The sequence below is a fragment of the Euleptes europaea genome, chromosome 3, assembly GCF_029931775.1.
Source record: "Euleptes europaea isolate rEulEur1 chromosome 3, rEulEur1.hap1, whole genome shotgun sequence".
Lineage (NCBI taxonomy): Eukaryota > Metazoa > Chordata > Lepidosauria > Squamata > Sphaerodactylidae > Euleptes > Euleptes europaea.
Window position 1 is genome coordinate 82,692,022 of NC_079314.1, and position 17,378 is coordinate 82,709,399.

Genomic DNA, 17,378 nt, shown 5'->3' on the forward strand with positions numbered 1-17,378 from the left:
GAAAATGTTGGCTCTGAAGTATGTACAAGCTCCATCTATGCATTCACTGAATGCAGGAATGGGTACAAGCATTCTAGCCCCGCCCTCCACATAATCACCAGGCTTTGATCATGGCACCTATGTATGCCGAAAGAGTGTGTGCATATATGCTCCCTTCCCATGATCAACATCATTCAGAGAACAGTGGGACACAATCTCAGGTATGGAGCAACTGCATGGACACTTTTTTCCTCTGTGTGTAGGTCCTGTTCTCCTGAACCAGTGATTGCATGGCGCTGGGGCCAGTGCACTCGTGCTCTCTTTCTGCACATTCGGTCAACCTGCAGAGGGATTGGAGTGTGTGTAAAGGGCTTCAGAGTTAAATGGTAACACTGTTGGTCAACAGAAAAATCCACAAACAAGTCAAGCAATACTCTTTATTAAGGCCAACCAAAATATAGTAGAATAGTACGAAGGCTAATCTAATCAACTGTGCAGCACAGTTGGCACAAAATGCCAACAAGAGGCCTTAAGCCAACGGCTTGAAACACCCACTGTGTTGGAAGTTGAAAAACACATGCACAAAAGGTAGGCCTCCCAAGGGGATACCCCAGCCAGAGAGCAAAGGATGCTCCATCCCAGCCTCCAGTTTCCCATTTCTGCAGCCAGCGAAAGAAAAATAATCTTAAAGAATCATTGTCGGATGACTGTATGACATCACTTCTGGGGAAAACCTGGATGTGATGCCAGTCCTCTGTAGTTTCCAGCAATTCCTAGAGGAGGTGTGACATCACTTCTAGGTTTCCCCAGAAATAATGGCATTCCACCCTTCCTCAGTCTCGCACTGGTTACAACCCTAACAAACACAGTGGGTGTTTCAAGCCGTTGTCTTAAGGCCTCTTGTTGGCATTTTGTGCCAACTGTGCCGCACAGTTGATTAGATTAGGTAGTGTTAGATGGCACTGGTGTCAGCTTTCAGCGTTAGCCTTATGGGAAGAACAAGGAAAAAAACTTCCCTTTGAAAATATAAAAACAAGTTGTTGATTAAATGGCTCTCTAACACCTACAAAAGAACTAAAACATGGTGATTATGTTAACAGAACTAGAATTTAATTTAGATTATACGCTGTTAAAATGACAGTGGAAATCAAGCTTGGTAATACTGTCTTATGGGTAGGCAGCCAGAACCGCTTTTGAGTACAGTCTATTGAATTAAGCTTTGTGTCTGTGAAATACCTTCCTTATCTGAGTGCAGTCAGGTTCTTTGTGGAATATCTCAGAGCTTATGAGATCACTTATCAGTAACAGTCTCTAAATGTTTCTAGGAAAGTGTAATCAGAACCATTCCATACTGATTCATTCAATTGCTCTGCCTTGGCTGGCTGGCTTCAGCAGCTAGTGGATAGTACCGTCGTTACCTCTGAAATATTTAAACTCTGCTTGTTTTGAAATGAACAAAGCCATGTAATCTTGTGACACTATTTCTTTTTAATAGCAGCTCTGATTCCAGAGTGAAGTATTATATTGTTCTGTTGGGCAAAATTAGAAACTTTATAAACCCGAAGTCTTCCCCCCCCCCCAACAGACCTCTGTTTCTTTGCATCATCAGTGCTGTGTATGATGGTCTTTCCCCTCTTTTATTATTAAAAAAAGCATTTTTTAATATTTACCACAGAAAAACTTTAAAATGTAGCAAGCTATTTTTAGAAGAATGCTTCAGGGATAATTTTTAAATTGTCATGCTTCAAAGCAAGTAAACTTGTTACTGGGGCTGTGGCCCCAGAGGCCAAATTGCAGAAAACTATATTTGGTGGCTCCAAGAACTTCAGAACTGCTCCGTCTTTGGCTTTCATAATTATATATTGAAGCCCATCTACCGGCACCAGCCTTTTACTAATGCACATCCGCTCTGTTAAAAATTATTTTATTACATTCCTGAGGTGATGAAAGCATGCTGCTTTTGAAAAATGTGTTCCAGCTTTCTGGATCCCATAATGTAACTTTTATCAGCTTTTGAAGCTGCGAATTAATGTATTGTCACTTCCTTGCAAGTGACAGTATTCAGAGAGGACTTCTGAGAGATTTTATTTTATGTTTTTATTTTCATTATTTTTTGTTTGTTTCTGAATCAGTTTATTGGGCACAGACTGCTCTCTCACGAAGATGTATATTGCAAGCTATTTAAACCAGGGTTGAAAAGTGGGTGGATGAAAAACGTTGAAATTTTCTACTTGCATTCAGAGCAGAACTGGAAGGCAGTAGGTAGAATGGCTCTATGAAACATTTTATGTTTAAATATTCCTCTGAATTCTTTAGTGACATGTACATGAAAGAGTGGTTAGTGCCAGAGTCTTCTGGAAACAAACTAACCCCTGTATCACAAAAACCATTAAAAATGGTTCTGTTGTCACAGCTGGTGGAGTTGTGTTTTTATTCTAGTTCTATATTCAAGTATTACTTGAAACAATGTTTTAAAAGGTTGTGAATGCTGTTGTTAATCATGATATAAACAGTTTATCAGCCTTAGGTTTCCACACTTTGGTTTTAGATGCTAAAATTTTATTCTCAATGTCTTTTATTCTCAATGTCAAATTCAAATTACTTCCAGAAGATAAACAAAGAAAAGGCATGACTTTCATCTAATCCTCCTGGGACATTATATATATATTCACTATCGATATCTAACTAATTATGAGAAATTACAGTGCTATTTCTGATACTAAAACAGAAATTGCATCTCTGCTTAATTCTAGTAGAATTAAATGATCTTTTGAAAGATTTTTTTTTTAATTGTGTTCTTGTACAGACTGGATGCTGTTTCTTGTGGTGCAGTGTGTCTGCCTTCAAGCATAAATAGATAAGGGGAACATTGTACACACATTCAAGAAACAAGGAAAGGCAATAAGCCTGAAACTATGTTTACATATTCCAACGCTTATTCAAACTTTTTTTGACCAATTTATTATTTTGAAATATACTTTTACCCATACTCATAGAGATGTAAACATATATATTCATGCACGTGCACAGGTTATTTTGTTTTGTTTTTAAACAATTTAAGATCAAATGTATGAATACCACCAAAAAATGTTAAGGGAATATAAGCATGCCATTTTTAAATGGGAAAGCAATCCTAACTTTACGGTGCAATTTTAATCAGAGTTACAGAGTCTTCAATGGATTTAGGATCGCACTGTTAATTTACAGTGCAGTACAGGAGAACACTTTCCTGGGAGTAAGCCCATTCAGTGGAGCTTTTTAGGATTGCTTGGTTAGCCACCAACTGTTTAAATAGCTGTATCTCAAAAGCCAGCAAAAAGGACTGTGAAACTATGCATTCTTACTGGGAAGTAAGTTTAATTGAATACAGTGGAATTTATTTCAGAGTAAACGTGTACAGAGTTAGGCTGTTCTCTTTATTACTGGTAGTGTTTGAGAATATACTGATGTGAAGAACACAAACTTGCCACCCCAATAGACACTGTTTTGTTAAAGTACAATCAATATTTGTGTAAATATTTGCAGTTATCGCAGAACTGTTCCTTGTAATGAAGAGTTAGTTAAGCATAAAACTCTCAAGTTCAAAGGGCATAAGCTGTCTTAATGAAGAATAGCTTCAAAGGTTTTCAGTAACTATTCCATTCCAGGAAAGGTGCAGTGTCTCCACTAAGAATTTCTGCTTTTCGTTTTCTAAGAAGTGTTGATGTCATCAGGAATGTTGCTAAAGCTTCTTTGTTTAAAGCAGTTACATGGAAGATGCGGTTCCAATCCAGAATCTAAGAGGCCTCGATTTTGGTGGTTCTGCTTTCTACATCCCCACTAGTTTCTATATTTCTTGTTTCCACCTTTTAAATTGATTGCTGGAACTCATTGTAATGATACCTGCTGCTATTTTTTCTCTCTCTTTCCAGATGGAGGCTTTTGGGGATTTGGGGTACACCTGTAAATCACATGGGTAGTAATAATCCTCATGCTGATTTTAGATAGTCTAAAAAGAAGGATCAGTGTAGGTGTACAAGTCCAAAATTGTAATTCTTGCACAAAAGCTCCCCTCTACAAGGGGAAGACATGGTATTTATACAAGCTGTATATGAACTGGTTGCTGCTGTATACTGAACTAGCGCATAGCTAGTTGTAGCCTTTGGGCTGGTAAAAGGCAGCAGGTCTGTAAAAGGCAGCAGGTCTGTCTTAAGAATTTAGTTGCAACATTTTACTAGTGTGTTTAGAATTTTAAAAATCTTCAGTATTTAAGTTTTGGGAAGTGAGACTTCCTTCCTTTAATGATTCTGCTCAAATGACCAATAGGTCTTAAGCAGGACCCACACTAAAGCATAGTGGCCAAAATATTTAATATCTAATATATTCCCCTTCAGGAAGGGTGAGTGTCTTCTTTCCATTATCACATGTCTCAACCAGTCTCTGTCTATCAACCTTGAGTAATGGGCAATGAAAGTGAGACTTTCAATTACACCAAAGATGTGCACACTTTATAATATGGAAAAATATAGTGTTTAGTTTGCAGGGCAAAGTGCTGTTCCCTCTCCCACTGGCTAAATTCATGCCTCATGACCTTCAGTTTAGGTTGCTGTTCTTCCCCTGCTGTTTTTTCACTTAAAAATTTATTCCCCCCTTAAAAAAATACCTTTGAAGATAACTTGAAACAGTTATATAAAGTTGCACTGTATGTAACAATGCAATGAAGAGCAGCAACAGACAATAATCGTTACTAAAACAGCCAAACAATAATCCAAGCCAGAATAAAAGTTGCAGTCCAAACAACACTTTCCTGAGAGTAAGCCCCTGTGACTAAAATGGAACTTACTTCTGAGTAGACTTAGGATTGTACCTCCCCAAATGTTGCCCTTCCCAGGCTTCAACCCCAAATCTCCGGGAATGTCCCAACCCCAAGTTGGCAACCCTATCCCAGAAGGCTTGGAAAAACTGTACTGTGTACAGTTCTGTACTGTGTACAGTTCTGGTCACCACACCTAAAAAAGAATATTACAGAGCTTGAGAAGGTGCAGAAAAGAGCAACCAAAATGATTAGGGGACTAGAGCAACTGTCCTATGGGGAGCGGTTAAGACGCTTAGGGCTGTTTAGCTTGGAAAGAAGGTGGCTGAGGGGAGACATGATAGAGGTCTATAAAATTATGCATGGTTTGGAGAGAGTGGACAGGGAGATGTTTTTCTCCCTCTTCCATAATACTAGAACACGGGGTCATCTGCTAAAGCTGTAGGGTGAGAGATTCAAAACAGATAAAAGGAAGTATTTTTTCACACAACGCATAGTTAAATTGTGGAACTCCCTGCCCCAGGATGTGGTGATGGCTGCCAGCTTGGAGGGCTTTAAGAGGGGAGTGGACATATTCATGGAGGAGAGGGGTATTCATGGCTGTTAGTTAGAATGGATACTAGTCATGCTGCATACCTGTTCTCTCTAGTATCAGAGGAGCATGCCTATTATTTTGGGTGCGGTGGAACACAGGCAGGATGGTGCTGCTGTTAGTCTTGTTAGTGGCTTCCTAGAGGCACCTGGTTGGCCACTGTGTGAACAGACTGCTGGACTTGATGGGCCTTGGTCTGATCCAGCAGGGCCTTTCTTATGTCCTTATGTAAGGCGCTGTCATGTGCTTTCCTGCTAAACCTTTGGTGGCAGCAGGACAAATAGGTGGGTTGGCACTGGAGAAGACATTGTATGGAGCATGTACATAGCTATAGGTCTTAGAAGCAAACCCTACTGATTTCCATCAGACCAGTCTAGTTACGATTAAGATTGACCAGGTTCCGTTTTTAAATGCTGGAAGATGTGCAAAAGCTGATCTTCATAACCTTGCCCAAAAACTGCAGTGTTGAGTAAAAGCATTTTTTAAAGGGCCTTCATAGTTGTTAATGAAAAATATTTTTTTTCCGTAGCAGCCAGTTGTGTAGTGTAATTCAATCTATTTAATAGTGAGATTTTTTCCCAAGAAGTCAGGAAATAGTAAAGGACGTGGCTTTCAAAGCTCTCCTGTCTGGTTTGCAAAAGCCTTGTGTTAATTTAATGCTTCTAAGGAACTCTCCTCCGCCCCCCACCCCTTTCTTAGAATTCCATCTCTAAGAAATTCAGCACGCGGAAGAACTGTGAAGCAGTTTAGTTTACAACAGTTAACTCAGAAGTAATGCACAGCTTTGCAAAAGCCAAGAGCAACAAAACCTTGTCTTATGGGGTAGCCCTTTCTTTCTTCCACATACAAAAAAAAGAGTTTGCTTTGCAAACTGATTTTTAAAGGTAGATATGAATGGATGGGAGCTTGCCATTAGAAAATGAGCGAAGTAGCTTGAAAAATTTAAAGAGATAAAATCTAGAAGCATTAAATCGTAGCTTTCATGACACCTTTCCAAGGTGACCCAGCGAGGATTTAAACCTGGGTCTCCCAGACCCTAGTCTGACATGCTAACCACTACACCACACTGGCTGTTTCAGATAATTTCTTTATCTGACTCAGATAATTTCATTATCTGACTTGCTTCAATGTCATGTAATGAAAAAAGAAACAAATATATCTATTCCAGTGAATTTTTGAATAAGTCTCCTTCCAAGGATTGGCCATTCGACCCTTATGGCTACTTGAATGAGCACATTCTTTGGACAGTGAAATTACAGAGTACAGTATAGACAATTACAGTACCAGGTAAACCATGTCCTTTCCTATAGAAGTTGTCCTGAACTCTACCCCAACCTAGGAGGAAACATTAAACAATCTACAAAGGTAAATAGATAGCACTGAGATTCTAAGCAGTTACTCTCAAGAAAGTGTGTCTAGGACTGCGAAGTTTACATTTCCCATACAAGGGCTAGCCTTACTAAATAAGCTATCATTATGTCCATTAGTTTTGCTCTTGTTCATCACCTGGGTTTATCTCATTATTACTATCTTCTAGGAATCCTAGAACTGAGAATGTTCTTGCTTAGAGTTTTAGAGTGGGGTTGTTTACCTTAATTTTAGGGGATTTCAAAAATAATTTTGAGTGATATATTGTGCAGTGTGCTATTTGTGTAAGTTTAATTGGCCAGTATAACCAGAACCAAACATTATGGTGAGCTCTATAGGTTGCGATCCATAAACCAAATTGTGGAACAGTCTTCTTGACTTTAATAGGACTACTTTAGCACCAGAGCTATTCCACGTACTTTTGCTCATAAAACCAAATACACAATGTATTTGATTAATAACCTTTCTGCCAAATAGCATGAACAAGATATCATACTTCTTTTGTTTCCTGTAGCGATTATTATACTAGTGATGTGTGTATAAACCCTCAGGCGAATACCATATAAAGTTCTATTTTCACAGACCTGGCCAACAAGTCTCCGTGGGAAATCTGGTCTCCAATCAGAAATTCAGTTGGATCTATGTGTATTTCGATCCTTTAATACGTTCAAGCCCAATTCCATCTTTTGTGAATTTCACTGAAAAGTTGAGTTTGTGTTCCATGAACCGAATAATAATACAGAAGGCCATTTCATTACTGCTTTCTTCTGCTGTCTTATCTTCTGCTGTTTTCTCGGAATGCTTTGGGGTCCTTCTGTTCTTTTATGGGATAGAAATAGAGACTCTGGGCAGACTTCCAGGCTCAGAGCTTTAGAGTTCTAGTCCAGGGAAGATCCTCCACCAACACCAAACATGGTCTTGACACCAGCAGCATCCAGTTTTTCTCTTCCTCTCACTCCAAAAAATTATTTGCTTTCTGCTGTCACTGTTACTTTTCCTCAAGAATTCTTCCAGTGAGATGGGCAACAAACAAGGCATTTTGCAAAAAAAGAAATGATGTCTGGGTATTGGTGATGATTGCTATGATGGCTGTTTGTGGTGGTGTCAGCAACAGATCCCTCTTGGCCAAGAGTGAATGTTGTGGCAAGAGGAAAAGTGAGTGCATGGCCAGCAAAGCCACAGTTCCCTATTTTGACTGTTGGAGGAAGAGAGTCCTCCTCTTCTGGAGGACATCACAGTCATGCAGAGTTGGTTGCAAGAAGGTGTGTGAACTGCTCGTTCATGAAGAGGCAGGAGGTAAAGCACCAAGCCAGCTAATGTTGCTTGCAAGAGGAACCCTTGCAGACCTAGTTTTGGAGCTGATTACAGCATCAAAGAAGCCAAGTTGGCACGAAAACAAGTTTGAACAAAGATACTCAGCCTGACTACATTATAGTACTGGTGGCACACTGGCTAGGTTGTGGGATGTGCTGTGAGCTCAAAGAGAAGAATCCTGGCACAATGGAAGCCCAGAAAGAGAACTGGCTCAGCCAGAAGGATTTTAGAACATTGTTCGAGGCATTTCAGTTCCATCAAGATGCTTTTATGCACAGTGCAGTGTTGTTTTGTCACATTCCTTTCTAACATAAGATCTCAGTGATATCAGCCTCTAATTAATGTTTTCTTCACCGACAACACCCCAAATTCCAATGAGTTTGACCTAACATGACTCCTCCCCACTTTCTGACTCCCTTCTTTTCCTTATGTGGGAAAGTTCCTAGAACTTAGGAACTCCATCCATACACCTCCTCCCCACTTCTTTCTTATCCTTGTTCAGGCATTCTTCCATGTCAGAACCACCTCTGGCACATCCCTAACCAATTGAAAAGTTAACCTTTGAGCTGACCTGAATGCTTCACCTCTTTGAGCCTGAGAATATCACTGTCTTTCTCTACTGCTATTCTGTTGTTCCTGTACTAGAAGATGCAGGGGTTTATCCAAATTATGCCCAGTAATCAGATCTTGGCCTTGACCTGGATGGCCCAGGCTAGCCCAATCTCATCAGATCTCACAAGCCCAGGGTAAGCCTTGGTAATGGCAAAACCATCTCTGTTAATCTCTTGCCTTGAAAACCCTACAGGATAGCCATAGGCTGGCTGCGACATGATGGCACATTGCACACACACATTCCGATCTTGAGGGGGTCCCTGCTTTGCTGTATAGCCCAAGTCTTCACTGTCTTGGTCAGGGAGTGGCCATGGCTCAGTGGTTGAGCATCTGCTTTGCATGCAGAAGGTCTTATGTTCAATCCTCAGCATCACCAGTTAAAAGGATCAGGTGATGCTAAAGATCTATACCTGAGACCCCAGAGAGCCATTGCCTGTCAAATTCTGACTTGGTATGATATAAGACAGTTTCATGTGTTTGAGGTGAGGGCTCAGCCTTCCTTGTGGAGCTGCTTTTCCCTGGACTCCTACCTGGTTTTCCTTTTGGATTTTACCAAAACTCTTACTCAGTTCCCTACATGGCCCTGGCAAGCTCTCATCAGGCAACTCCAAATCTTCCAGGGTATGTTGGCTGCCTGGATGCTGGCTGCCTTCCCTGACAAACCTTCCAATTCAGGATAAATAATATAACCCTCAGCTTTCCCTGTGTTGTCACAGTGTAATTGATGAAAAGCTAGCCATAGAGTTCAGACTTTCTTTTAAATCCACTATTTGCTTTGTTGTTTGATGCTCATATTTGCATTTGAAACCTGTATAGAATCTCTTGGCTCTAATTATTTAAGTATCAGTATTATGCTAGGTTGACAGTGGGTTTGTTTTGGATCATGGTTTGCATTCACGTAAAGTTGTTTTGCGTAAGAGTCTCTGAGGGCGGTTAGAGCATTTTTTGGGGGGGGGGTGTCCTTGTGTGTTAAAGTAAATATGACCTGGCTGCACCTCCAGCATTGTAAACACAATGCAAATGCTTGGCAAGCTGGAGATCCTGAGATGAATGGAACTTCTGACATTTCACCAGACACTTTGTACAAAATTATCAGACTTGCCTTAGAAGTCCTGATTTTAAAAATTTATTTTTATTTGGTTTCTACCCCGCCCTTTCCCGGCACAAACTGGGCTCAGGGTGCCTAATAACAACTATAATACCTAGGGTTGTCAACCTCCAGGTGGTGGCAGGAGATCTCCCGCTACTACAACTGATCTCCCGCCGATAGAGATCAGTTCCCCTGGAGAAAATGGCCGCTTTGGCAATTGGACTCTATGGCATTGAAGTCCCTGCCCTCTTCAGGCTCCACCCCAAAAATCTCCAGGTATTTCCCAACCCAGAGATGGCAACCCTAACAATACCATAATGCGCCCTAACAACAGTTATGGCCAGATTAATGCCAGATGGGGAGCAGTACAGAAAGGAAAGGCCGGCCAGCTGCTGTAAAACCGCCACTGCTCTCAACCATAGGTAGGCAGAATATCTCTGACGTACAGGCCCTGCAAAACTGAGCCAGGTTCCACAAGGCCCGGGTCTCATTCGACATAGAGTTCCACAATTTATGTGCAGTTTTTAAACTATTTCTTCTTACTCTGTGAACTTGCTGAAGCAGTTAATATCTGTTTCAGCTATGAGTACATACAAGTTCTTTCACTCTCCGAATTCATAAATCAGATAATTACAAACAATGTACTTCTTAAACTCTTGTTCTTGGTCATACTTCAGTTGGGTTTCAGGCAAACTGACCTAATAAATACTACAAAGAAGTTTTTGAGCACTTTCAGAAAACCTGAACAGTTGTGTTGTGTATCTAAGGAGTGAGATATTCATAGGACTGAGGAAGGGAGTCCTAGTAGAGGGTTTCATTTCTTGTTTTGCCTCCGATGCACTGCATGAAAGTGGGGCAGTCAAAGTACTAATTTGTTTTTCCTTTAAGTTCTGGTAATCTACGTAGCATTTGGATTGGTGTGTCTTTGTAGTGCATTCCTGTAACTGTGTCTCTCGGGCATTAAACTGAAGCTTCTACCAATGTCTGATTCTGTTTCTTTTCAGGACTTGCCTTTTGATTTTAACCTTGTACCTGGAAGTTAATACTATTTTGCGCCCTGTGGCACTGTTACCCACATCCTCTCTTCTGCGGCCCACTGACGAGTCCTCAACTGCTGGTTGTTAATCACTCCTTTATATGGCCAAGAGGACAATCTATGGTTAGTAAGCGATTTGGCTTCCTGGAAGGTCACATGTGGTTCTTTATTCACTGTAGGGGAAGGGGAAAAGAAGCAGTATGAGAACTTTAACATTTCTTAGCTGTTGTCTTTGGGGACCCTGTCACTCAGCCCAGTATTGCTGTGCCATGATAGCGCATGTATATGTATGTATTAAAAATGCAGATATGCCACGTGCAGCCCTACCCTGCAAATTCATGTACTTTATTTCTTTTCTTTTTAATATTTTTTATTTTCAAAAGAATAAAGGAAAAAACATAAGGTAAAAAGGGTAAATGGAAAATAAGGTGTTAACAATGATGCTTCACTAACATTGTATCTACTATTAAATTATACACATGGGATGTAAACACTGGGTGGAAATATGCCATCTAATATTCTGAAATGTGCTTTGTTAAATTTTCTTATCAAGTTACCATTTTCTATATTTTTGTTGTACTAAACCAGACTACCTATTCTAGAATGCTTTTTAAATATTATCTTAATATTTAACTCCTTCTGATTTGTACTATTTTATCAATACTCTCTATTTTTGTATCACCATTATCAAGTCACATAAGCATAATAAAGCTTCCAGTGTGTATCTTATTCCTGTGAGTGGTCAGTTTCATTTGCATTAACTGTTCCATGTCATTGACTGGTTTTGCCCTGGGCTGTTGAGCTCTAAGGGAAAGTAGTGGGCCCATTGCAGGCCAGGTCCTGGTGCCTGGGAAATGCCACTTTGCTAGTCTCTGGGAACAAGTGACCACCGAGAGGAATCAAGCCTTTCATGTGGCTTGTCAGATTTGGCAGTCAAGAGAGCTGGACTAGATGGACGACCGATCATATTTTTATCCTGCCCTTTCTCCAAGGATCTCTGAGTGGCATACATGCTCTCACCTCTCTTCCATGTTATCTTCACAATCACCTGGTGTAGCATAGGCTGAAAGAGAGTGAGTGGCACAAGACCACCCAGAGAGCTTTATGGAGATTTGAACCCTAGTATCTCCAGTCCTGAGTCCAATACTCTTAACCACTACACCACAACAATTCTCTCCTGGTCTGCTGCAGTAAGACAGATATGCTCTTATAAGCATTGTCTGTAAGGAAGCAGCATTTTTTAAAACAAGAATGGAATATAACAGTTTACTGTAAACTGCAAGATTAACTCGTTATATAACATCCTCTAGTAAATGGTAGTTATTTTTATTTTTACAAGAATGAAATCGCTGTGACAGCAATTTAAAGTCCATGTGTTTCTTTAAGACTATCCCTAATTAGAATTACAATCTGGCCTGTGGGTTTTCTTCTTACAATTAACCATTCTATCAATAATGTTTTGTGAGATCTTATATGGAAGCAAAGTTCAAAAGTTTACTTCAAGGGAAGATCTATGGAGGCAGTCATATTAAGAATGTGCTAGCTCCAAAACGAATGTGTACTGTGGGGGTGGGAATCTCTTCTTTAATAAAGGGGGGCAATGGAGTTGTGGGGTCACGTTTAATTTCTAAGGAGAGGTGCTAGGATTTTAATCAGTGCACGACGTCAGCTCCGCTGCTTAACTCTGACTTTGTGGGAAGTAAAGAGACTATATATTGTCGAAGGCTTTCACGGTCAGAGTTCATTGGTTCTTGTAGGTTATTATCCGGGCTGTGTAACCGTGGTCTTGGAATTTTCTTTCCTGACGTTTCGCCAGCAGCTGTGGCAGGCATCTTCAGAGTAGTAACACTGTAAGGAAGCAGCATTAGTAGTAACACTGTTACTACTCTGAAGATGCCTGCCACAGCTGCTGGCGAAATGTCAGGAAAGAAAATTCCAAGACCACAGTTACACAGCCCGGATAACCTACAAGAACCAAGGAGACTATAGTTGCTTAGTATTAACTGAAAGGCACATAGCACAGATTCAGATGCCTGCTTTAGTTTGTGTGTGTGTGTGTGTGTCAAAGCAGCTCGGTGGTAAGGTAAGAATACTGTTTGTGGCACACTCACTGTGTTCTTTGTTTTTTCTAGCCATGGATTCACTGACTGGTTTGGGGATAATTAAACAGAAAGTCCAGTGGCACCTTAAAGGCTAACAACATTTATTCCATCATGAGCTTTTGTGATTCAGAGTTCACCCCCTCAGATGAGGAAAGCTCATGTTGGACTCTGGTCTTTAAGGTGCCACGGGACTTCTGTTTTATTTTGCTACTATAAACTAACAGCCCTTTTCTGGTCCTGGGGTAGTCACTTATTGCTGGTCTTAACGCCCTTTCAGTGTTATAAGTGCAATGTAGAGAATAATTAAGTACTTGAATTGCTTCACAGTCTATGGCTCATTCTTTGACTTTGGTCATCTGGAGCCATCTGCTTGCATGGATTTTTAGTTGTTGTTTTCTTTTTTGTTACCTGGAGCACATTTTGAGTCTGGACTTCATTGGCTTCATCACTGATCTTCAGGCAGGCTGGACTGCTGGGCCCTCTCTTAGCCCCACCCATTCATGAACAGGATCATTTCTATTTCCAATCTGTGAAGTACTACAGGGTTTATGAGTCTGACCTTATTCTCCCATCTGCATTGTGGATAGGCTGTGCCTGAATCAGAGTCCCAAAGACAATAGTTGGTAAACCGTTCCTATGAAATGTGCTCTTTTAGCAGCTGCCTGGTTTTCATGGAGCCTGGTCAATTTCAAGCATCAGCATCTTTGGTTATGTCTCTTTGGCTCAGTATAGCAATATTTAGAGAAAAATGGGCGGGTTGCAGTCAATTAATGAAACGTATTAAAAATAGACCTTCTGCAAACAAATAGTTATGAACATACTAATCTTAAAATAGATTTCAGCTCAGTCCTTTGTTTATGCAGTCAGCTCTACCTAACATTAATCATCTCATGACCTGATTTTTCTTCCTGTTTCTTTCTATCTTTCTTCTCTGTCTTTTTACATTTCTCCAAAGATTAACTTGGGTATGGAAAGCATAGTCCCCTTTTTATATTCACTCTTTATATTTGCTGCTTATGTAGCTGATTTCAGATGCTGTTTTACCTAGCTATTTTGTAGAGCAAAATCTCTATTGTGGAATGGGTTTGCATTTTCTTATGCCTTGTTGTAAAGATTCCTATTTGGGGAATACTTAAACAGTCATTTTTGCTGGTGTAGGGACCAGTTATAGATTTCCAAGATAGATTTCTCGCAAAGTAGAGAGTGTGATTTTGATGAGATCCTAGTAAAGGAGACTAAAGCTGCCATTCTGTCAAGAGTCTATTGTATTATGTCTTTATTATAGCAAAAGCTGCCTCAGTGGCTATTCAGTTCTGTCACAGCATACAAAGGGGCATTAAATAGTCTTTGAACAAGAACATTAAAAAAAACTACACAAAGGATTTTTTTCATTTGCATAAGTATTAATAATAATTGCTGTTGGGTACAAGATTTGGACAAGATAGCAGAACATTTCCCCCCTGTCTGGGAACATTTCCAATAAAAAGAATTTTTTATCAACATAATGTACAATATGATTTTACTACTCAAATATTTCTCCAGCATAAAATATCCTCTTGTCATACACAGTAGGTTTGATATAGATTTCTCCCTGCAGAAATATGCTTTTGTCCCACTGACATGTATGTGTATCCACTCCCATAATTTCCCCCCTGAATTAACTACATTCATTCTAATACCATTTTGTACTTCCTCCATTATTGTGGAAATCAAGAAACACTTTAGAGGAAACTTTTTTTTTACTTAGCCTAATTCTCATGATTTTTACAGCAGTGTTACTAGCTGTATGGATCTATAAAAACTGAAATGATGTCGGAGCAAACGTGTGGAATTCCTATCTAGTGGAGTTTTTCAGCAGCAGAGAAACAGCTTTCCTGGAAACAAAGCCAATGGTGAGCGGTTGCTATGACGGCTGTGCTTCGAGGAACATATGGCCTTTTAGGAATCATTGGAGACATTCCCGCTGTGCTCCACTAATAAACAGTTGCTACAGTATGAGCATAACCTCAGCAGCCAGCTGCTTATGCGCTCATGTGCCTTTGCTTATGGAAATGCTGTCTTGGTCACAAGCAGGAAGCGAGAAGCAAAAAGCACAGAAATAGGCATAAGGCTTTTTCCCCCAGGCAGGACTATTTTTATGGAACTAAGTTTATTAGACGAGTTTCATTCTCAGCTCTGTTCTCAGCAATACTCTGTTATATACCAGTCAAGCCTGAGGGAGCTCCTTCCACTTCCACTGAATAATTGCTTTTCTTTGTACCATGCAACTTCCTGGAGCAGCATTTAGGACTTAAAGATGCCACTGTGTTGGACTTAGGACCAGAGTATTGCTGCTTCTGGAGACCATTGTTCTGGCAGCAGGGAAGCTTTTAGGCCCCTGGAACTGATGCTTGACGCTGTACTTGTGCTTTATTTTAAAAGTGTGGAAGCATGATTTCAAGGCACAAAAGGATATGTCTGTGCGCCCTTCTCTTCTGCTCCATAGTCATCCATGTGTTTGCATTTGGTGCTGAAAGAGAAGGCCCAGAAAAGGCGGTGATAACTGTTTTAAAAGCAGCAACCTCCTCTTCTGAAGCACTCTTTGGAGTCTCCGTATACAATCTGCTCTGAATGGTGCGGCCATCTGCTTAGCTTTGCTTGTACTCTCAAAAGAAGGAGAGGGAGAGCACTGTTCTTCCTCCACATTGTTTTGATGTTGAATAGGAAGTTGCACATTCATTATAACTATTGTGCTGCTTTGATGGGCACTGTAGACATGATACTGGAGTGCCAGAGTATACTTCACAATGAGACCTGGTTTCTTTTCTTTCTTTTTTCAAGAGCTGTCTATTTTTTCCCAGCATTCATATTCAAACAGTTATAATTGTCACTTAATGGATGGTATTTATCTCCCATTTTGACCCTATTTCCAAGACAACAGAAGGGAAGGACCAGTTCAAAATTACTGAATCTTAGAATCTAGATGAAATCTCCAGTTACCGATTTCGTACCTTATATCTATTTATCTACTTCTCAACTTGGCTCCATCTGTGGATACTTAATTCCATGGATCGGGGCTAGGTAGAGAGAAGGAAGGTTTTCCCACAAACTTGGGGCACCTCCCAAGTATGCAGAAAAATCTAAAAACTTTCCCAAAAATGGTGGGCGATCTTTACCCCCCCCCCAAAAAACCAAACCTTTCTGCACATGTGCACAAGAGCGGCTGCTGTTGGGAGCCCAGTCTCTCCTCAACAGCCTCTAAGTGAGACATCAATGCTGAGGGTGGGGACTTACCTCCATTGTTGTGCAGGCTTTGCAGCATTGGTGTCCTGGAGTTGCTCCAGGCCCAGCAGCGGCTGCAGAGTCTGAAAGCCAATCTGGGCCCAGCCGTGGTGGCAGAGGAGTCCAAGAGCCATTCTGGGCCTAGCCATGGTGGCAGCAGGATCTAAGAGGGACATGCACGGCCCTGTGGCCAATGCGGCATCTCCTGCCCCAGTCACGGTGGCTCCTAGGGGCCTGGAGGCAACACGGGATCTCCTGATGCTCTTGACAAGTGGCAGCTCATAGAGACCCTGTGGTCAGCATGGCGTCCCCTGATGCAGCTGACACAGTTTCCGATGAGCAGGCCACAGCGACTGCTGGGGGCCCTGCCACCATCCCGGCTCCCAGGGGGCCTTGCTGCAGCAGCTGCTTCTCCCAAAGTAGAGAAGAGGGGGGAGATTGCCTGAGGGAGAGAGGAGGGAATTGTCTGAGGAAGGGGGGAGAGAAAGAGAAAGCATCAGAGATCCTGTGAGGGAGGGGGGAGAGATAAGAGAAAAGAATCAGGGATAGCCTGAGGGAGCAGGGAGAGAAATAGAAAGGAGGGGGATTATCTGAGGGAGGGAAGAGAGAAAGAGAAAGAAGGGGATTGTTTGAGGAAGGGGAGAGAAAAGGGGGAGATTGTCTGAGGGAGGGGGAGAGAAAGAGAGGGGCAGATTGAGAAAGGGTGGGGGAAAGAGGGGAGATTGGCATACAAGGGATGAGGGAAGAAAGGGATAAGAAAAGATTGCTAGAGAAGAGAGTGGGGGAAACTGACATAGAGGGGGCGGGGAAGAATGCAGGTGAGGGGAGATTGATAGATGAGGGGGAACTATGAAAGGGAAGGGAGAAGAGGGTGGGAAGCAACAGCGGGGGGGAATGTCCTCTTCTGAAGTTTCTTGTGGGTCCCCACTTGTTAGTTACTACTCTTCAGAAAGACGTCCTGGTTCTGAGGTTGGTGAGAGTGACAGCAGTGTCTGTGGGTTGTCTGTGAATTCTCTTGGATTCATTTTCTTCATGCTGGAGATCTTACCTTGCAAGTGAGGATGGAGTATTTGATGGTTGCTTGATAACTGCAAAGTGAGTTTTTCTCCTATCAGAAGAAGTAGGAAAAGTACATCAGTTAACTGAAAGACAATCACCAAGTGCTTCATAGGACCTTCAAGTGCAGAGGCACAAACATGACCCTTTTTGCACAGTTGGGGCAGAATTTCATT

The 17,378-nt window shown here is 41.3% G+C and overlaps 1 protein-coding gene across 1 annotated transcript in view; it reads left to right on the forward strand.

Moving 5' to 3' along the window:
* CRADD (CASP2 and RIPK1 domain containing adaptor with death domain) overlaps window positions 1–17,378 on the forward strand; it is a 32,492-nt gene that overhangs the window by 14,569 nt on the left and 545 nt on the right. The window lies entirely within an intron of this gene.